Here is a 22,645-nt window from a genome sequence, read left to right as displayed (position 1 = left end):
GAATATGCACATTTTACAAATTTGCCAAGTATTTCTCACAACTTTCTGAAAGGACTGAATCGTGCTAACTTGGACCAGAGCATCAGGTGAGGATGATGGTGATGATGATGGTGATGATGATGATGTCCTTCTTTTATTCCCCTCACAGAGCAATACCAGTAATAAAATGTTTTTAAAATTGAGAGTGTGAGGCAGAACTTGCTCAGCCATTCAGACTCTGTGCTGCTCTTACAGAGGACACATGTTATTTCCCAGAACCTGCATGGCAGAACCCACATTTGATACAGTTGTGGGTTCCACAGAACCCGCAAGCAACAGACTATATAACTTTAGCTCCAGGAGCTCTGACACTTTCCTCTGGTTTCTGTGTTTTTTAGGAATGCTCATAGAATACATACATGAATTCAGACAAAATACCCATACACATAAAATAATAAAAAATTAAAAATATTCTTTATACACTTGCTAGCCTGATGAGGTTTTATTTTATTTTGCATCTTAATCAGTCTCTGCCAAAACTTGGCCTTTCGAATCTTATTTCTTAGCCCTTTGGGGCATCTGCTCCCGTGACTTAACCACATTTCCCCTTTCTTATGGGTTACATTATCGATATGCACACCCACACACCCCACACCCACATCCACCCCACCCTGGACACAGACACAAAGTAAGAGAGCACTGCAGCTGTTAGTCACGTTTAACCTTTCCAGGTGTCTCATCTTACAGAGGTTAAGTTTCCGTATGCTTGGAGTATCTGCAGTTAGACTTTTACCCCCATAAGAGACGTAAAGAGGGGTTACCACCCACCTAGCATGTTCTGACGCACGGCCCACTTCAGCACCGCACATCCCTTTACTGACCCAGACTCTCCGTCTGTTCGGCATCTTTTTTTTTTGGTGTGTCTTTCCCATTTTTGTTTTATTCAGGCCCTGTCCTGGTTATTAAAAATCATAGACAACGTCTGATCTACAGTTTCATTCTTGCAATGCTGATCATATTGGTTCCCCCCACCTCTCCTTTCCCCCTCTGTTCTGGCATCTCCTTTCACAGTGACTAGCTTGGGAGGGTGAGTGGGGCAGAGTCACCCCCCTGGAAATCATGCCTTCGTTTGGCTTGTGGTTACTTCTCCGCCGGGTCCCACCGCTGTTGCTGTCCTCCAGCACTGGCTTGAGTGATGCTGGATTTGGCTCTGGCTATTTGCTATGTGTACTGTTGGGGTTCGCACAGCGGGAAACCAGACAAGACAGAACATACCCATATTTTGAAACTGGGGTGATGAATTTTGAAACAAAGGCTTCCAAGGCCACGTTGCTCTTAAGTAATACTCCTTTCTTCTCTTCTCAGAAAAATGTCTCCTCCTGTGTCCCTTACCACACCTCCTTCCCTCCCCTCCCCTCCCTTTTCCTTTTCCTTTCTCTTCCCCTGCCCTCTTCTTCTTCCTTCCCACCTTACTACTCTGTTTCCTTTCCTGTCTCTGTCTTCCTCTTCTCTCTCTTCTTCCTCTCTCTCATCCCTCTCCTATAACCCAGACTGACCTTAAGCTATGTAGCTATGGATGACCTTGAGCTTACTAGCTTTGTGCCTTCATCTCCCACATGCTATAAGCCCGAATCACCACATAAATGCTGGGATCAAATCCAGGGTTTCATGCATGTTAACAGAAGCCCTGAACAGACTGATTTATATCCTCATGCCCTATGATTCTTATAAGAAAAATATTTCTGGCTTATGTTTCATGGATAGACTCCATGCTCCCTGGATAGCAGTTGAAAGAATGATCTTCCCTTCTTCTATGACTCTCTTCACTTCTAAGCACACAAGGAACTCTGAGAGAATGTTCCATTTCCTTCGTCACACTAAAACCCTCTCTCATCTGGCTGGTATGATTGTACCTTGATAGGCATCAGATTTCCAAAATGTTTCCTATGTGTCCTCTGTGGAGGACATGATGGGGGAGAATGAACATTGTGCCATCCATGCCTTCCCTAAGAAAATGACCCCCCATTTCCACATACGTAGGAGGTCCTTGTTGTGATCTGTATATGAATCATGATACTCCAGGCTCATCTGTTTGAATGCCTGGTCCCCAGGATGTGATGCTTTTTGGGGAAGTTGTTAAACTTTTATGAGGCAGAGCCTGGATGATCAAAGCAGGTCTCCAGGTGTAAGGCATTGAAGGTTATACCAGTTTCTTGTTCCTTCCTCATCTCTGCTTCCTGACTGCTACAATATGAATGGACCGCATGCTCTCACCATTATTGGTAGAGTCTACCCTAGGACGATAGACTGAAATCTACCAGAAACAAAAGAAGAAAAAGCCCAAATCAATCCTTTCTTCCTCTAGTTGCTTTTGTCTGCTCTCTTGTCACTTCAGGGGGAACAGTGATTAATACTGTCCTCAGGGATGATCCTTGCAGCTTCTGGAGAAGACTTGCTATCTTACTGGTCAGGAGAATCCGAGACAGAATTCAAGGTCGCTATATTTCCTCAAAGTGAGGAGTGAAGGGCAGAAATAACGGTAAAGTAAGGGCCCCTAAGTTGTATGCATTAACTCTGTCTGGACCTCCAACTGACCCCTCAAAGAAGACTGAAAGCAGTCTTGCTCATGGGAAAAAATAAAGAACTAAACTGAGATTTTTTTTTTTAGCCCCCACATATAATAGACTAAAAAATATGCAATTTTATTCTAAGTAATTTTATTGCCCGTTGAAAAGCAGCACTCTTTAGAGGAATATAATACAATCTAGGACTGCCACAAATCAACATGATGGCTAGAACCCAAGTCCAAATTTCTCTATAAAATAGCAATACAACTGTTTCCTGGAGATGGTTGTAAAACTTAAACAAGATGATTTATTCAGTATGGTGTTTGAAAAGTACCTGGCTTGTCTTTAATGGATGAGTCATAGCCTATATCTCCCTGGTTCTGAAAAACCAAGAAGCTGTCAAATGTAGTAAACACTACACTGGAAGAGAAAGTATGTCTGTTTTTCACCAGAATATTTTAGGCTCCAGAACACACTAAAACCTGGCTCCTCCGTTGAAAAGCAGATTGACACTTAAGTTATTTGTCAAGGATGCCAGTAAACAAAGGTATTGTTAAAATGTTTCACAAAATAAGCCAAGTGTGAAACAAAAAGATTTAGGAGCCCCAGCCTTTTTTTTTTTAAATCATGTACAGGTAGGTACATGTTACCTCTGCAAGACTAGAGTCAAAACAACACGAGAGATGCTTAAGAGGAAGCTGGAAAGGGCCCAGGATTTCTGGGTATTGGAAGACAGGTTTGGATCAGATTTACAGATTGCTGCTAAATTCTTCTGGTGCTGGCCAAGGCCAAGGTGTCTGTTCGGCTGTTCCCTGCCTTGCAGTCCCAGGTTCTTGGTTTTTGTTTTTTTTAATTTATGTTTGTTTGTTTTTAATCCTCTTTTCTTTTTAGGAGGGAATCATTGCAGAGATGATTCAAAGGTCACTCCACTCTCAGTGGCCACAATTATCAACCCAAGGGTTTACTAGTAGAATGTGCTTGGCTACCTGTTCTAGGCAAGGAGCTATCACTTTCCTAATTCAGGACCAAGGCCACAGACAAAAGGCAAAGCTTACCTACAATAGACAGCAAAGACCTTGGTGCCGGTCAATGGATGTCTCTATTCAGTTCTTCTCCGCATCAGTGATAGATCGGAATATAACTTTGATGTTGAAAAACAGACAAGTCCCAAGAATGCAGCATAGTAGCAAAGATCACATTGTTTGGTTTGACTCATAAATTCCCAACTTTAGGACTGCCCCAGAAGTCCAGGCTCTACCACGGCATTGACGAAATTCCTATTTGCCAAAAGGAAGATATGGTGATATATAGAAGAGAAGCGTTTTCTAGTGATGTTTGAGCAAGATGGATTTTACCCTTTTCTTGTCTTCCGGCTTTCTCCTACCAAATTACTCACTTTCTACAGTCAATGCAGTGATAATAAATATTTTGGTTGCACTGTACCAAATACTGTCCCAATAATACTGCAAATACTACTGCATTTAGTGTAACAATATTGTAACCTTCAGGCTTTTGTTGCCGCCCCATTCTGCAGATGGGGGCGCTCCTGTCTAAAGAAATCAGGAGCTAGTAAGCATCAGAGTCAGGACCCAAATGTTACCATGTGGATTCAAAGTTGGTGGTCCTAGTCATTGTCCTTTCTTGTCCCCAAGTGGCGCCTGCCTCCATCATAGGTATTTAGTAAATGAGAACAATTATAATAATAATGGCAATTATATCTTCACCACACATTGAAAGCAATTAAATAATACATTGTCAGTTTATCCACTCAACTAGCGGATTATGCAAATGGACCACATGCTTGCATAATGGGAATGTGCTCACAAAATGGGAAAAAAAATAAAAATGAAATCGTTTCCCTCTCTATGTACTTCTGCTGCGTCTCTCTTTATTGTAGCAGCAGCACCTGGTGCCGGATGGGTGCTGCGAAAATTCCTAATAATGCCTGGCTTACACCGCTGATAGACTGTGATGATAAATATTAGCATCAGTGTTACAGATGATAAATATTAGCACCACTGTCACAGACTAGCTCAGTGTTAGGGTTAGATCAATGTCACAGGTAATTGTTACAACTCCATAGTAAAGAACAAGCGCTGTTGGGACATCAGGTTACAGGCTCTCCAGGATGAGTGACCTTCCCAAGATCTGATGACTTCCGTAGCAGGTGGAGATAGTAGCTATGTGGGGTAAGTCGGCTCTGTGCTTCCCTGTGATGTCACGAGTGGTTTATTCTGTTTCTGAGGTCAGGCATTTGCTGTGAAATTCATCAAAACAGTTCAGCCTGTCAGTCTTGTTTTCAAGTTTGCTCAATTCATAAGTGTGGCAGGGGGATGGAGAGCCACCACTTGGCCTAGCCTGATGTTGGTGCTTGCTACTGTCAGCCTTTAGGATATGGGTTAATCTCTGTTAGAGAAAGCTTGGAGAAACTGGAGGAAAATAATCACTAATGCACAATGTACCAGGCCGCAGTGTTCCAGCCTCTCTTCCCTTTCATGTTGAATTCTCTGCCTTAACTAAGTGGCCCTTCTCAAAGCCAGCCTTGTGACTAATGGGCCTTTGATCAGGTTTTGCTTCCTGACAGCTGTAAGTATAAATGAATGTTTATCCCAATTAAGTAATGAACATCAATTCTTTGAACCCCTCTGACTGCAAAGTGTTCCGTCATCTCTAAGAACCCCTGTTGTTCTTATGTCGAGGCTAATATCTTCTCATTTGGAAGAAGGCTGATCAGGAAGATGTGCCATTTAAAACACTTTGGGGAATAAAAAAGTAAGACTTGAAAGAGGCAATGGGATCAGATTTTTCTAGAATCTGCTTCCATGCTATGCTAGCTTAATGTGGATGAGAAACTACAATTCTTTTTTTTTTTTTTTTTTTTTTTTTTTAGAATTCGTGCAACTAATAGCATGTAATATTTAGCTTATGTGATTTCATTTTATATACACATTGACCTTATGAGTCAAGTACCATTATCTCCATTATACAGAGGAGGGAATGAAGCAGGGGGTTAAATTATTCGCTTGTGGTTACTTGGCTTATCACAGGTTGGGCCAAAATTCAAACAGCTCAATTGCACATTCTGAGTATCTTGAACAATCATTATTTATTTCACATACACCATGGTTTGTTGTTGTTTTTTTTTTTTTTCTTCAGGGTTTCTCTGGTGGTTCTGCTTCTTGCTAGTTTTATGGCCTTCAATCATTTCTATATTCTCCTCCTTTTTGGTGCTGAAGATGGAAGCCAGGGCCTTCCATCCTCTAAGTATACACTTTCCCACTGAGATTCACCTCCAGCCATTACAAATCCTTTACAATCTGGAGAGCTTCCTCTACAGAGTTGAGATCTACCAGTATCTCATCTGCCTACCTGGCAAAGGCTGTTGGAAGATGTCAAGGTGCTATAAAAACATGGCGGACTCTTGGCATGCTTGTCCACAGCCTGCACGGCTGCCTGTTCTGTTCTAATTGTGTCCTGTTTCCCTTTCTCAACTCTACAAGCAACACTTGAAGTTGCTTTGCCAATAACAGATTTGTTTTCATTATTAAGGATGATTTTTGTCTTGAAGTTGGAACAGAGATAGCAATTGAATGTGCTTTCATGGGAATTTCAAAGATTCCATTTTTCTTGGTGAAAGAAGAAATAAGATCCAATGTAACAGCAATTAAAGCCATGGTTTAAGAACAAATGCGACTAAGGCACGGATGATATCATGCAATATTTGGAATTTCTCTTGTTTTCTCAGGCTAGTGGGGCAGCCCTATGGAATCCGAACCAGCTGTCAGTGCCTGTCCAAGAAGCTGTCCCTCCCATACATCTCTCTGGTGAATTCCTCTTTCCAACCCAAAGCCCTAGTACTCAGCTCCCTGTAAGAATACAGAGAGCCACAAGGGGAGCTAGTACCTGTGGGGTTTGCAGAGTGTCAGAGGGGATTCGTGCCATGTGGCAGCTTCCTGGAATGGAGACTCATCAATCCTGAAACTGACCCATCTCGGTCCCAGCTGTTCATCCATGTGACACAATGCCAGGTGAGTTGATGAGCAGCAAGAGACAAGAGAACATGGTTGCCTGTGCTGTATACTTTATCAGGAGGATAGGCTCATCAGCGGCATGGGGGGTGATAAATCACTGCTGAGAGTCCACCTTGGAAGCCCAGCATCCAATCTGACCAGAGGAGTATCTGCACTGAGAACAACATTTCCCTGGTTCAAGAACCTATCACCAGAAAAAAAAAAAGTTTGTCATTTCTTCCAAAGGTTAAACCTCGAATTCCCAGATGGCCCAACAATTTCACTTGAGCAGTTTGACCCCTGGGCGTACACTCAGTGTAACTAGAAGCAAGTTCTTAAACAAATCTTACACAGATATGCTCAAACTCATGATAGCCAAACAAAAGAAAATAAAACAAAAAACAACCAACCAACCAAATAAACAAACTAACAAAACTCATCGTGCCTCACCCCAGATGGCTGGCTTTACAAATTGTGGTATGCCCACACAACGATTCATCCATACAAGGAATACTTGGGATGGATTCAGACTACAGAGTGGGCATAAACACTATGCTAAGAAAGGAGCCAGACACAAAAAGTCACATATGTGAATTTGCCTACATGGAATGTCTAGAACAGATAAGTTCATTATGAGCAGAAAGCAAGTTGCTAGGGATTAGGGTCCAGAGAAATGAGGAATGAATCGGTAAAGGAAATAATTTTGGTTTCATTTCTTTTGCTGTGCCTAAAGACCTTAATAAAAAGAAACTCCGGGAAGAAAGGGTTTACTTTAGTTCACAATTCCACTTTATAGTCCATCTTATTAAAGAAGTCAAGGCAACAGGAACTTAAAACAGCTAATCACATCACATCACATCCACAGTCCAGAGCAGAGAGAAACAAATGGATATACGCTTGCTCTGCAGACCAGGTTCTCCACTCTCATCCAGTTCAGAACCCACACTCAAGGAACTGTCACGCACAGTCGGCGGGGTCTTCCTAAGTCATGAACACAGGCAAGACGATTTCCCACGGACATGTCCACAGGGATCTAGACAATCCTTCATGGAGACACTCTTCCCAGGTGATGCCACACTGCGTCAAGGTGAAAATTAAAACTAATTTCCACGGGGTCTTATTTTGGAGTGCAGATGTTTTAGAGCTAAATATAAGCAGTGAACGTACAGTGTCAGGAATGCACTAAGTACCGTGGGGTTATTAACACACACAAAAATGCTTGCTATGTTTCTATCCGGAGCGTTTCCCAAAGTCTCGTGTGCAAACGAATATGAGAGCTCTAACCTCACTCAAGAATCTATCCATGGATAGATTCACAGCTGAATGGACTATGGGGGAAGCCAAGTAACCCAGGAGGTAGAAATTATTGAAGAAAAGGGGTCATTTGGGAGAGTCTTCTTAATCTTGTGTTCTCTGGTTCTCTGTCTTTGTCTCTGCCTCTCTCTTTCTCTCTGTCTCTGGCTGTCTGTCTCTCATCTGTGTCTCTGTCTATCTGTTTCTCTTTCTCTCTCTCTTTCTGTGTGTATATATGTGTGTATATATTCTCACCATTACAATATGCTGCTTTTCAACATCAGGACACCCTGGGGAATTGATCAGAATACATTTTCTGGGATTTGTCCACTGCTCATATTTCTCACCTCCCTTGTGGTCGCCCATGTCACCCATTTTCAGATATGCTATCCTTCCATGATAAAACTGCCTTACATATGCCTGGGACATGTCAGGCCCTGTCCCCTGTGAGTGAGACCCATTGTCTCTAGTCCTGACAATACTGTTAATCATAGTTGTAACTCCTGCCATGAGGTTGAGTAAAGTTAGGCTCAGCACATCTCAAGCATCGTATATGTAAAGCAGGGAAAGATATGGATAAAATGGCTCCACATTTTTAAAGGGATGAGGCAACCCCAAGCTAGGGAAGGTCACGAGTCAGCCTCACTTGGAGAAGCAAACAAAGGTTTTCTTATAGAATCCTTTGCCCTTAAATGCTCGACCAGTCTTCCTGGTACTTCTGCTGGGGGATTCTGACTTTCAAAAACAGTGGGAAAATAAATTTATGTGTTTTCTTTATTCTTGCACAATTACATACACATAATCTATACTTTGATAATTTTTACCCTGTTATCCTCTCTTAGTACCCCAACTTCTCACTACCTCTGAATCCTCTTTGCTTTCCCACAAATCTCTCCTATACTTTCATGTGATTTTACAGTGATCCAAGGCCTTTAGTTAATATTGCTTACATGAGCATGGATGGGAGGTTATGTTACCCTTCCTGGCCAAATGTTTCTGCTGGTCCAATAGTGGCATGTGTTCACTGTTACAGGGGTAACCAACTGTTTTTGATTATATGTGAGGCCCTCTAACTGGAGTAAATCATACTTGGTACTGTAAAAACCTGTTACAGAATCCATGGCTAAGGAGGTCATAGACCCTAGAGAGCAGCCTACTACTGATGTGTTTGCTAAATGGACATACTGTCACTGTTTCCTGTAAATCTTTATTTATGCTCACAGTTTAGTGCTCTTTTCAGCCTTAGTAAAGAAGCTTTAAAAACAAACAAACAAACAAACCAGACAGCAGTGAATGTGAAGTAAGTGATAAGTAAGTCAGAGTGATAAGAATAATGGACATTTTTGAGTACTGAGCCCTACACAGGGAGAGCATCTTTATCACTTTCTCCAAGGCTCAGAAAATAGGAAGCTGAAAGAAGGTAAGATGTGGGAGACAGTGAGTAGTGTTGCATAACACTCCTTTATGGATGTGATATGATCCTTGCACTCCTGAACTCATATCAGCTACGGTAACCTACACAAAACTGGCTCCTTCAACATTCCAGCATGGATTGATGATGTGATCACGAGGCCCCACCTCTCTCCAAAGAGATGTAAGCAGCTAATGGTCATATTCATTAGTGGTATAGCTGCTGGTCAACTGCCCTTGCTCAATTACATGTAGTGTTTTAAGCCACCTGATTTTTTGGCAATTTGTTATGTTACTCCTAGGAAATTACCACCACCTCCAAACTCCAAGTGAAAATTAACCCATTAGGGTGAGGACACCCAAACCATATCACCGTACTTCAAAGATGTACGTGTTCTGACTGTTCTGTGACTCTTCCCTAAGACCCATGAAAAGGTATCTGTTCACTCTAGATGTTGCAAAGCCTATGGAACAATGAAACAATTTCATCCAAGTCTAGTTTGGTAATCCACTGAGTTGATTAGAATTATTTACAGGAGCATTACTTACAGCTGTATGGGAAACCCAACATCACCAAAATGTTCACCCTACTTCATTCAGCACGGGTGATGACTCACAAAAGTGATATATCTAGTCCTGAACAACTGGCAGGCAACTCCACTGAAGACTATTCCTCCACATCCCAAGCAACTGTTAACTGCTTATATAGCATTGCAGATAGCCTTCATGACCTTTTAACTTTCTGAGCCTAGTAACGTTCCCTAATTTCCAGAGTCGAACGAGCCTTCCCCTTTCTTCAGTTCCTAGGAAATAGCCATACAACACTCACTGGTGTGATGATGTGGCTGGTCTTGGTGTCTCATGAAGACTTTGTCCACAGGACCACTCTAACAGTATCAAAATCAGTCTTAAATTGTCCTTCTTAGCCACTTTCTATTTTGTTTGTGCATTTCTCATGCATCCCAACATCAGTCCCAGTCACTTCAGAATCAAAACATTAAATCTTCTAGTATGTCTTTCCGACCCACGAATTGTGATATAACATTGCAATTAGAGAGGTCACAAGAAAAGGCGCATGGCATTATATCCATATAAAAACTGCTGCAGCCTGGCTTGCACTCACACCTCAGTTGGAACACATTTATTTTCATGCTCAGTCTAACTTATTGTGGATTCCCACCATTTACACTCTCAATTGTGATATAATGTTTCACTGATCATAGCATCACAAGACACTGGGAACCATTAGTTGAATCATTTTTGCTTTCTTTCTCAAAGTCAAAGAGGAAGGAGATCAGTTTTCTATGATCAGTTCATAGAGACATTGCCATTCTGGAATCATTACAGGCTACTGCAGTTCCAAAGAAGTTTTTGAAAGAAGTGTGTGATTAACTCCTTAGTTATCAAATACCTACTTCTGTACCAGGCATTTTGATAAATATTGGAAATATAGACATGAATTATAAGAAGAATATGACTTTCAGAGAGCCTTCTATCTCTTTTCTGGCACATTATTAAACATGATGAGTTAGTAAGGATTATCTTTTAGTACAATGGTTCTGCTGTAGGAATGGGGGTATTTCCAAATACAGGGTTTAGTCTGATGCTAGATGCTCTCTCTCCTTACGTTTTGTTCCTACCCTCTCTGTCCTCCATGTGGGGACTCTAAAAATGACCTCCATGTATATTCAGACCTTCTGGTCTCCAATTTATTCAGTTAATGGGAGAAAAAAAAAGATTAAGGTGTGAGATTCTGGAGGAGAATCACTTTTCTGTAATACTTTCTAGAACAGGCCATCTTTTCTCTTGTGGGTCTAGCCATGTCCAGTGGATACTGGGGTCCAGGGTTGCTCACTAGCAAAGAATCTTTGCACAGTGTCCTAGAGAATGAATAAGTTTGCACCAGGCCTGTACAGGTGGGATGGAATCTCCAAAGTTGATATAAGATCAAGGTCAAGGCTTGAAGTCAAGGAAGCATATTGCTTATTTTGGAGACTAATAAGGCACCTTGATCTCAAGAGAGGGAAGTTTGCAGGGAAGGATGGAGGAAAAAAATCAGGGAGCTAAAAGGCTTTGGATGCTACAGTGAGACTGAGATTCTAGCCTGTCTGTAAGTGTTGAAAATTTTCAAAGGTTCTGACATATGCCTTAAATGCCTAGATCCCCATGTTCTTCCAGGGAAAATTGATTTCAGAAATGAAAAGCCTGTGTAGATCTCTAATCTGAAAATTTGCTTTATTAGTTTTACATTCTCCCTTGCTTGGGTGGGTTAACAAAATTCACTCACAAATCACAAGCTGAGTACAGCTGTTGACTTTTTTTTTAATGAAAATTAAATAGCTTCAAAAGCCTTTTCTTCTCAGTTTCAATTTATTGGGCCCTCTCCTGATATATTATGAAGAAAGGGAATATTCCTCTTGAGAAATGTCACAGTTTCACTTAATTACAGAAAATTTTGTAAGTATGACAGTCTTTCATGGGTCCTTATAAAAGGGAGAGCTTGATAAGAGCTAAGGTATTGTCTCAGGTCCTAGGAAAAGGAAACAAGAGAATAAAGTTAGTACAGGAGTTGTCAAAGTCTTGTGTCTGAGGGTTGTAGAATGAAGAGGAGAGGGTATTGAAGAAGAGAGAAAAGTTTAGAACAGTGGTTCTCAACCTTCCTAAGCTGTGACTCTTTAATACAGATTCTCACATTGTGGTGACCCCAACATAAAATAATTTTTGTTACTATTTCATAACTAAGTTTCTCCTGTTGTGAATCATAATGTAAGTATCTGATATTCAAGATATATTATACATGACCACCACAGGGCTCATGACCCACAGGTTGAGAATAACTGGTTTGGACCAACACTGTTTAGTAGAGATATGTCAACCTCAAATGTGAGGCACTTATAGAAGTTTAAATATTGTAGAAGACACATTCAAGAAAGGCAAAAAGAGATGAAAATAGAGCATGTGTCCATGGGAGTAACAGATGTCATACATGCATACGATGAGACTATATTCACCTCAGAAACTAAAAAGATTCAGATACATACCACAGCATGGATGAACCATAATCCATGATAGCATTATGCTAAGCAAAAACAGGAGAGCGACAGAAGCACAAATTCTGTGTAATCCTGCTAATTTGCATTACTTAGAATTGTTAAAAGTTTAGAAGCAAAAAGTGAGTAATAGTTGTCCAAGGTAGGGGGAAGGAGAAGAGTTTCAATGTGTACAGAGCTGTAGTTTTCCAAGGTGAAGAGTTCAGGAGGTTGTTTTCAGTGCAACGAAAGTATACTTAATACCATGGAACAATACAGCTAAAACACTTTAGATGGTGCATCTCATGTTCTGTGTACTTTTTCATGGTTTTCCGGAACATAAAACAAAGCAGCAACACTTACTTTAATAGTACATTTCATTTACACAACTAGAAATCACTAAGATACTTGACTCTTTTATTTCAAGCTGTTGAAGTCTACTGTGTATTTGTACATTTAATGAAATGCCTCAATTTGGACAAATTTGTTCAAAATGCTCAGTAATAACATATGGTTGGCAGCTACCATATTGGGAAGGACAGATCCAGCACAATGGACAGGGGGACACACAGACAGGTGCTTAGCTTTTCTTTTTCTTCTGGTTTACACATAACTGGCCCAATGGTGGCCATTTTTTTTCCAGCCCCTTCCTTGAGGAACTTTCCTTAGTATAGCAAGAATAGTCTCAGGGTGATTTAAAAGATAGCCCAGAAGTCTTAAGGGCTTACAGGGATTACAAGAAGCCATTGAGCAGAGCCCCATGGTCCTTTGCTATCACTGTCTGGACATTCTTGCAGCTCCAATCTCCTGCTGCATCAGCAAAGTGCTGCCAGAGGCCATGGACATCACAGTCAGACTCACCAGCTCTGTGATCTGGGGCAAGCTGAATGGCATCACAGAGCTTTCCTTACTTTGCTAATAAAGACCAGGAGAGTAGCAAGGATTAAATCAGTGGCAAGGATTAAATGAGTACACAAGCTTCTGTAAAAAGCTTGGCACACAATGTAATGAAAAATGTAGGTCACTGGCAACAATGATCATCAGCAACATCATTATCACCATTCCAGCTGTGTTTTGGAGATACAGCAGTGCCTCAGTGTTCTTTCAGCTTTCCATCATTCTTTCAGCCTATGTGTCTATGGTGAAGCTGTTCAGAACACAGACTCTGTAGCAAGCTCAAATTGTGGTCCTACCACAAGTGTCCTTCATCTAAGACTCCTCTTCTGTGTTTCTCCGTTCTTCCCTTGATCCCAAACTCAAGGCCCCATCTACACGCCACTATAACCTACCGGTCTCTCACTATTTAAATCTATAAGAGAGAACTAGCAATAACGCAGACCACATGAGGTCACTGTGAGGATGAATGGAAATAATGTAGATCAAACATCCAGATTATGAATCGATGCACAGCAGACACGGAGCAGGTAGGCACAGTCACCACTTTCTGAAAGGTGGTCGCTTAACAGTAAACAAAGCAGGAGCCATACTTGTCCTGTGGGGTATAATATTGTAGGAAAGTTACACCTTGAGCCTAGGAAGACAGTAGTGTTTGAGGGTGTCCTACCATATGAAAAGTTTTCAGGAAGATTTTGCTTAAATATTTAGGCTATAGCTTGAGAGTCCCTTGTCCTCTCTTTAGAGGACACATGCTTTGCTCCCTCAGACACATCACAGGCATGCTGTTTCTCCTAGCCTGTGGAAGGGATAGCTACCCTCACACTCAGATCTACCTCTGATTTCCAGTGACTTCCAGTTTGGAAGCACTAAGTCCTTGCAGACTAAAAGAGTTAGTAAGCTGAGGAAGGGAGAGATCCCATTGATCTGCCTGCCTACAGAAGGAAAATCTTGCTCCCAGGACTCTGTTATTTCTACCTACGTAGGACAGGATGGCTAAATGCATGCTGAGGAACAAGTGTGGTCCCCACTGGCTAGCCTTGGCCTTTGTGCAAATAATCATTGAGAGGACAAAGAGATTAGCACTGAATCAATTTATGGTGAGCCCGGAAAGAAGAGAATAAAAATCTTTTAACTTACTAGACACAAGCAAAGAAAAATGGGGAAAGATATTTGATAGCATTGTCTTTATTGAGATAGGAACTGAAGTATCTCACAATTCTTACTTGATAGAACAGAGTAACCATGACTCCTTCCCTTTCTCTGTTCTCATCATCAAAACCCAGAACTTTGGGTGAAGTCTATGCAGGAGTAGAAAACACAGAACGTGATCTTTGTTTTAAATCTCTAATAAGTTTGACCAGTCCTTCCCCTCCCAAAGACTCTAGTCCCATTTTATCAGCTTCTAGTTTAATAAATTGGCCTTTGTGCTGCCTCTGCCAGCATTGGAAGGAAGGCAGAGTCTGAACAATGTGCTAGCCGGGTTCATCTGCCTTCCTTTCTTCAGCTTCCATAGAGCTGGAGAGTAGAAGCTGTCGAGCATGCTTTCTCACAGGAGGGGAACCTGAAAAGCTACAGGCTTGTCCTATGGAGCATGACCCTGTCTGTTCCAAAGTTAAGCATAATCTTTAAAAACAGAGCCAGTATCTTTTCATAGATCCATGCTTAGAAGAAAAAAAAAATCTATGTGCATAGGGTTCCAGGCAAATCGGCATTCTCTGGATGATGGTTTTGAACAGTGGAAACAGGGGTCAGAGAACATGGTCATAAGCATGGAATGCCAAAAGAATTCATATTTGTACCTCATTCATTCTGATGCAGAGACTTCATTTTCCCCAGTTGTTTTTTTTTTTTTTTAAGAGAAGTAAAATGTGTCAGTCACAGAGCTATTCATAATAGCATCACAGTTGCAGACAAACTGGAAACAATTTAAACATCCAACAGTTTCTAAACAACCTTTATAGCACATTCACTTAAGGGATTAATCCATTGACTCCAGCTGAAACCAACCATCCCTACCAGAGAGTGGTACTGGAAGATTAGAATGGAGTCCAGAATAATGCTAAGGGAAAGGCGAAGGTGAGTACGGCGAGACCACAGTTACCATTGTCGGAGATGTACAATGGCAGATCTGGGTGAGAACACAGAAAACTCAGAGGTGTTAAGAAGTCGAGATTTAGAGAAGGTCTGACAGAAATATTTTGTAATGTTTTTGCTCTGCACCATTACCACTGATGACAAAAATAAGCACCAACGAAGCACAAACATCAGGCTATTGATCTTGAACCATTCCTTCAGCTTTCTCTGGGTTGCTGATGTTAGTCCTCTGCTTGGCTGTGCAGGCACGATGCTATGATGCCGTGGATGATGGCTCCAGATATTCCAACAGCCATCAGTTTTGAGCCCTTTCCACTTGGATGGCTCCTTGAGCTCTGCTGCCATTCATTGGCAGCTCTGAACAGCCTCACCTGCAGCTAGCTATACCTGGTGTGCCATGGCATGAGAACTGTTCTGTGGGGCTGCCCTGAGGGGAGAGCTTCCCTTGTAGAAAACAGATGGCTCCCCCGGCCCCCATTCTCTGCCCTGGTTCGTATTTCACTGCACTTCCCATAGCAACTTGGGAGCAGGGGCCCTGACCCTCCTGTGTACTGGCACACAGTTGCGAACCCAAGCTGCTGGCTGGAATCTCTCTTCCCAGCCAAGCCCCGGTGTGAAGTGCTTGGGATTCTTGTCCCTCATTTTGCACAGCTGCTGGAAGCCAATTCCTAGGCCATGCAAAGGGCCCCTCCCTCTCTCCCACTCACTCCTCCTTTTCTTCTCCTGGGGACGATGTGCTAGTTTGCTTTTCCTGCAGATTTCCTGGCTCAGCGACATAAAATCGGCTTAAAAAAAAAAGAATGAAAGAGAGAAGTGGGCGTGTGTGTGTGTGTGTGTGTGTGTGTGGTGTGTGCCTTATGAATTGTGTATACATGTGTGTGCATGATGTGGTGTGCGTATATGTGCATGTATATGCATGTTTGTATGTGTGCACATGCATGCCTGTGTGTAAGCATGCATGTGGTGTGTATGCATGTTCTTGTTTGTATCGTGTTTGTAATAGCATGTGTGTGCTGGATGTGTGTGTGCATTTATGTGCATGTGTGTCTGTGTGTGTACTATATCTTTAGACATTCTAAACACAAGCAAGTTGATGACTGGAACCTGTCTTTCACATCTTTCACACAGAGCACCTGTAGTCACCATTACCCACAGGTGCACACCAGCTCGCCCTGCTGAGAAAATCAGCTGCTCGCTGAACAAGTGCCTGAAAGCAAAACGTCCTCTTCTCTGTCCTCTCAGTTTCAACGTACATACAGTGTCCACAGGCAGCACACTCCAGGGCTCAGCTTTAAGACAAAGCAATCAACCACTTTGTAAAGTTTAAAATCACACTGATGCTGAGACCCATGTGTTTGCCCTGGCTGAGAGACCTGGTGCTTTCCCAGACCGGATTGCGCTCAGTGAACCCATTCAAAGAGGACAAGTGCCAGGTTAAACTGTGTTGCTGTCACTAACTCCAGAGGACTTAAATAGAGGGCTGGAGGCAGAAAGTAGCCTTTATCCCTTCCCAGTGGGAGGCATGTAATCCCCTCTGCAAGAGAAGCAACTGTGCAGCTAAGCCATAGCGATTCACACATGTGGCACAAAAACTTGGGAAAGAACCCCCTTTGGGGAATCCTCATGCTCTGAAAGCTCTTTAGGGCTGAGGTGCCTTTCTGCCTTGCAGCCCATTGCAGAAAACAAGAAAACAAAGAGAGACCTCTCCCCACCTGCTGCTGTTTACATGTTTTATGATCGGCAGATGCAGAAAATGCAAGTGCGTGAGGCACCCTCTGTTGCCTCCTCTGGAAGAGGGGCTCAGGTGCCAAATGCACTTGGTGATCGCGTAAAGCATCATCGCTTCCACTCCTGGGCACCGGAAAAGCGGGACCCAAACACGCACACACACCTCCCAGCCAAGCCCCCTCCCAGCATCCTGTTCCTAGCTGCAGAAAATCAAGCGCTACTCACGTGCGGCAGCCTCAGCCTCCCTTTACCTCTCCCCGGTCTGGGCGCCAGCAGCTGCTGCTTCTCCTGTTGCAAATGAAACGAACCTTCGCCAGCAGAGATGCTTTTCCTCTGGGCTGCTCTGTCTGAGATTCCCCAGATGAACACCGGCTCGTTTATGTCATTATCCAAGTTCAATTGCTCCCCTACCACAGGCAGGGCTTTGGGGCTGTCTTCCAGTGGCTGGGATTCTGGTAAGAGAAACAACAGACCTGAACCTGACAACCGATCGCATCAAAAAAAAAGCACTCCGGGGGATGGCAACCCAACACTATGAAGCAACACATTACATTACATCGGCTTACAATGATACTCTACAAAGCAGTGGATCATCTGTCTCCCATTGGCCCCCAGATCCTCACCAAGTCAGAGTAACATTATTTATGAACTTATAGCTTCCAGAATGGCACCAGGTAAAGCCACACAGGCACCACAAAATGTTAGCATTTGCAGGCTTCGGCAGCCTTCAGATATGTTCCCTATGGTTGAAATCAATAAAGAGGTAATAGCATTTGGTGGTTAATGCTAGACCAGGACTCATAAGTTTATGTGGACTTGGGACATTAGATGTTATCGTCAGTTATTAGCAGTGTGGAAACTGCAAGAAGAGGGGATATCAAAATCCTCCTTTGTGCATATTGTCTGTTGGACATCTCCTAAGATACATAAATTGCCCTCAAACTGCCACAGTGTTTGCTCATGCCGAGGAACCTTTCTCCTTTAATAAAATCATAATATGACTTTCTTATCAATTGACTCCTCAAAGAAAACACATTTGGATGCTCTTAACATGTAGGGCAAGCCTCATTCCAAGTCTCAAGTAGGTAGGAATTCTGGGATATCTGTTTTTCAGGTGTAATTACACAGCAAGAAGAAGACACTGATTTCTGATGCTTTCCTTAGATAGGGTCACTTGGTTGGTTGGGGCTTTCCATGACTGACAGATTTTGTCAAAGGAAACTTTGGCACAGAAGTTTACATTCATTTTCCAAACACAAAAATGAATGTGTTCAAATGAGGAAAAGAATTCTATAATGTTCATTTCTGAGAAGAGCTCTAAGGGAGTTGAGAATATTGGACATTCGTGGCTGGCCATCACTATCTCTTCTTCATCCTCCCAATGTTCTGGAAGCATCAGAAGAAAGACCAACCCTAGGATACAGATAGTTAGGGGATCTCCACCACATTGATGTAGTTTCTGTGAAGCTAACCTGAAGGTTGGCGAATGACTTAGCAAAGTCCAAAAAGTTCTATCCTCTGTCATAGACCACGTTGTATGGAAACTGACAGCTCTCTCAGTAAATCAGAGTGAGAAACAAATGCAGAAAGTGGAGACCACAGACAGTACCTACAGGCTCTTCTTGTATAGGCTGACGAAGGGATTGCCTCTCTATAAAGAAGATCTTTGTAGGTAATAGGAAGGAAAGAGCTAAGAGAAAGAGAAGTAATCTGTCAACACCCTCACTCCCTCGAAGAACTTAGTCTCAAGAAGCTCTCAAAACAAGAAAAAAGATCATTTCAGAAGGGCTTGCCAAGTCCTGAGCAGGATGTCTGCTAATTGGAAGGCTCAACAAATATTAGAAATTAATGACAATAAACCCCTCCACTAATTGCTCTTTGAAGCTGCTCTCTTTGGGGCTAGAGAGATGGCACCCCCCTTGAAAACTTGCTGTGCGAACGTGAGGACCAGAGATTAGATTCCAGCACTCACCGCTTTCTTACAAGCAAGGTGCCTCACCAAGGCCAGGAAGACCAGATCCAAGGGATCTGATGCCCTCTTCTGGCCACCTTGCGTGCATCCACATATACCTCTGCATGTATATGCATGTGTACAAACACACACATACACACATGCAAATTAGTAAATGTTATGAACATCTCTTTCTGTAATACTTTCCTCTTTTCAGCTGTATTCTTCTCCACATTATCAATGACTGAACAACTTGCTCTATGTTTTTCAGTTTTTTTGTTTGCCTCCAAATACTCCTTTTATACAAAGGTGAACTTAATGACAACAGCTTTTTCTTTCTTTATTCTTTATTTATTTACTTTTTTGTTGCTTGGAGTTGAACTTAGGGCCTTATACATGCTTGGCAAGCACCCTACCACTTGGTAATGTTCCCCACCCAAAGTGGCTTGATTTTTTTTTTTTTTTACTCTTTTCTCTTACTACTGTTCAGTGGGTACCTAGAAGTGAGTCCGTCCTCAGTACTCAGTAGATACTCCTTGGATGTTTCTTGAACAAATGAATGTGACTAGAAGAACCATTTCCCTTGCCTACAGTTATAGAATTGTCGCCAATGCAACCCCCCCCCCAGCTTTTCATCCCTTATTCTTTCTAATGCACCAACGAAAGTTGAGGTATGAACCATATGGACTGACTTCAGCCTACCAGTGTGACATTTTAATTTCCTAGTGAGTGTTGGGATGTCTGCTACATTTCAGTGGCTTCAGGCTGCATTGCTGTCATTGCTCACTGACATTTCCATCAACAAAAAAACTTTGTAAGTTGTGTTTCAAGAAAGAGAACAGCCACTTTATTCCTTTGAATAGATTTATTGGGAATCAATGCTGTGGCTGAAATGAGAGTTTGGCTTATGGCAGTTGTCCTTGACTGTTTGTTCAGATAGAAGAAGTTGCCTCTGAAGCTTTATCAAATGTTCTTTGTGCACAAAATTGTTTGAGAAAAAGTAAGCAGCACGCTGGGATAATTGAATTTGGGGAACATGTTTTAGGAGTGGTGGCTGAGCGCTACAAGTGACCAGAGACTCTGCAAGCTGTTTTGAGCCATTCGTGGGAAAATAAATTTGCTTTCTTTCATTTTTGACATTTCATTAATTATTTCGAGGATCCCTTAAGTTCTACCGAGAAGAACATGCTGTCCTCTCTTACTATACTAGAAGCTGTGTGAGGTGGTAAAGACCTCTGGCTTAGACGGACAAGCTAGGCTCCATCCAGCTCTGTCCTTCAACATCTAAAAGACCTTGAGCAAAGCTCTTCTGTACACTGGAATCCTTGTCAAAGAGGAGGACATTCTTAGCATGTTCTCTTATCTCTTCCAGGTTTAAATTCTTTCTCTTCTTCCAGAGGAGGTTCTACACAATGGTTCTGTGATTAACTTTAAAGGATCTGATGTCAATAATAAGCAAATGTAACCCACCTCGTCAAGATCAGATTTATCGTTTCCCTGCTTGATTACTTAATTAATTCTCTATTGCCACTCTGGTTAAATGTACAGACAGTAGCAAAGCTCCACTTTTATATTAAAAAAACACACATCCAAACACATAGACAATGGCGATGTTACTGTATTTGGACAGCAGAAGTGACCCTTGATTAAGATGAAAATTTAGGAGTAACTCTTTGGCGGATGTGACCCTTAACCTGACTCTTGAGAAATAAGAAAGAGTTGTTGGGGCAGTGAGGGAGGGATACCTCATGGGAGAAAGCATCAACTGTCGTGCTAAGAAAGCTGCTAGAGTGCAGTCATACCAAACAGTTAAGACCATGAAGCACAGCTGTGACCTTCTATCTTATTTCCCAACTAGTACCTATAAATTTAGAAAGAAGTCTGTATTTTTGTTCAACATAAGAATAGGAAAGGAGATTTGGGTCTCAAAGACTCTTCAATGTTTATAAAAGATAGTGAAGGAACTGTAAAGTGAAAATGACCCTTACATCTCTTTATTTGTGGTGACCTCCCAGTCTTGCCATTCCTTGGCTCCTACCCCAGCTGTTAGCATTAGACCAAATGAATGATACGTATGGCCACGTAGGATGTGGTAGCATCCACCAAACGAAGATAAAATGTGTCTGAACAGATCTTGGGTGAGGAAACAATTTGACATGGGGAATAAGGTACAAGATGGATACTAAGACATCCTTGCCTTGATTCCGGCCTCAGAATTCACTCTCCTCATCTATTTTATAAGTCTGTGAGTTAAGTGAGATCATCATGCAAATTTTATTTTTAAAAATCTTACACTTATGTGTGTTCTGCCTGCGTGCATCACTTGGGTCTGTGTGCAGTGCTTGTGGAAGCTGGAAGGGAGCACCAGATCCCGTGGAACTGGAGTTACAAGCTGTTATCAGTTGCTGTGTGGGTGCTGGGAAGCCAACCACTGTCTTCTAGGAAAGCAGCTAGTGCTCTTAACCACTGAGCCATTTTTTCCAGTCCAACGAAAATTTCTCAATTCAATGCTTAATGGGAAGAAAGAACTTAATACATTTTAGTTGATTACTTTTAGTTTTGACACTTTCTCAGAAATAGGCATCTGGAATAATTAACAATTTAATATTAAATCATTTGACTTAATATATTCTCGTATTAAGCTATGAAAATTGGAAACAAATGATTACAATTTAACTACAATGCAAAAATAATTGCTTAGGAAAATTTTTAAGGAATCCTATCAGATCGTAATATGTCAAATTATAACTTTAGGCATAGAAGACCAAGAGGCAAGAATGAGGTATTTGGATATCCAGAGCAACTGTGTGCTAAGACTGGGGTTCAGACTGCCAAAGATACTGTGTATGCCTTTCTCTTTCCCCCATTTCTCCTTCTCTTGCTCCTCCTCTTTCCCCTTCCACTCTTATTTTATTGTTTGGCTTTATAACCCTCCCCATTTGTTAATTTAAAAGCTTCTCATGCATTTGTCTCCGGTTTCCCACACTCAATGACTAGTAATACAGTATGCTCTTGAATCATTAGTTCTTGGAAAATTTCATGCAATGTGCTTTGATCATATTCACTTTTTTCCTAACTCCTCCAAGACTCACTCCTCTTTCCCACCCAGCCAAATTCATGTCCTCTTTTCTTCGCCACACATCAGGGCCAATTTGTGCTGCCCATATATTCTTGGAGATACTATGACTTTTTGTGTTTTTCATTTATCTCCACAGTTCATCCTATTTATACATTATACATTATAGATCGAAAACTGTATAGGTCCAATGATTATCTATCACTGCATAGAAGCAAAGCTATCATGTATCTATTAATCTACATCACCTTTATGTAATTTGTATAAATGCAGCAAGCTGACCCTTAGACACATCTTAAGGAACTGGAATCCATGGATATAAGGTTCACAAAAGCAGTTTGATAACCACTCAACCCATTATATTGAGTTTTCAGGACCTACATTGCGAGTTGATCTTACTCAGGGCTTTCTATGATATATAGGGAGCTTAGAGTGGGTTTGGGAGCTTTCTGAATTCTAGCCTGAGTTCATTCCTCATAAGAAATAAGGGAAGGCATAAAGTTGCACCTACCAACACCAGGCCATTGTCTCTCTAGTGCTTCTAGATGGAACAACTTTTCAGTGAATAATTCCAATTAATTAAGAATTCAGTAAAACATATATGTCAGTCT

The 22,645-nt window shown here is 41.8% G+C and overlaps 1 protein-coding gene across 1 annotated transcript in view; it reads right to left on the bottom strand.

Annotated features, from left to right (window-relative positions):
- Ankfn1 (ankyrin repeat and fibronectin type III domain containing 1) overlaps nucleotides 1-17,448 on the bottom strand; it is a 385,112-nt gene extending 367,664 nt beyond the window's left edge. The window contains exon 1 of the mRNA XM_060386995.1: nucleotides 17,233-17,448. The gene's annotated coding sequence lies outside the window, so the exon portion shown is untranslated. The remainder of the gene's footprint in view (nucleotides 1-17,232) is intronic.
- Nucleotides 17,449-22,645: the final 5,197 nt, after the last annotated feature.

Source organism: Meriones unguiculatus, chromosome 7, assembly GCF_030254825.1.
Source record: "Meriones unguiculatus strain TT.TT164.6M chromosome 7, Bangor_MerUng_6.1, whole genome shotgun sequence".
In the NCBI taxonomy this organism is placed as follows: domain Eukaryota; kingdom Metazoa; phylum Chordata; class Mammalia; order Rodentia; family Muridae; genus Meriones; species Meriones unguiculatus.
Note: the sequence above shows the minus strand (reverse complement) of the source record. Positions and strands in the feature narration are given on the sequence as shown.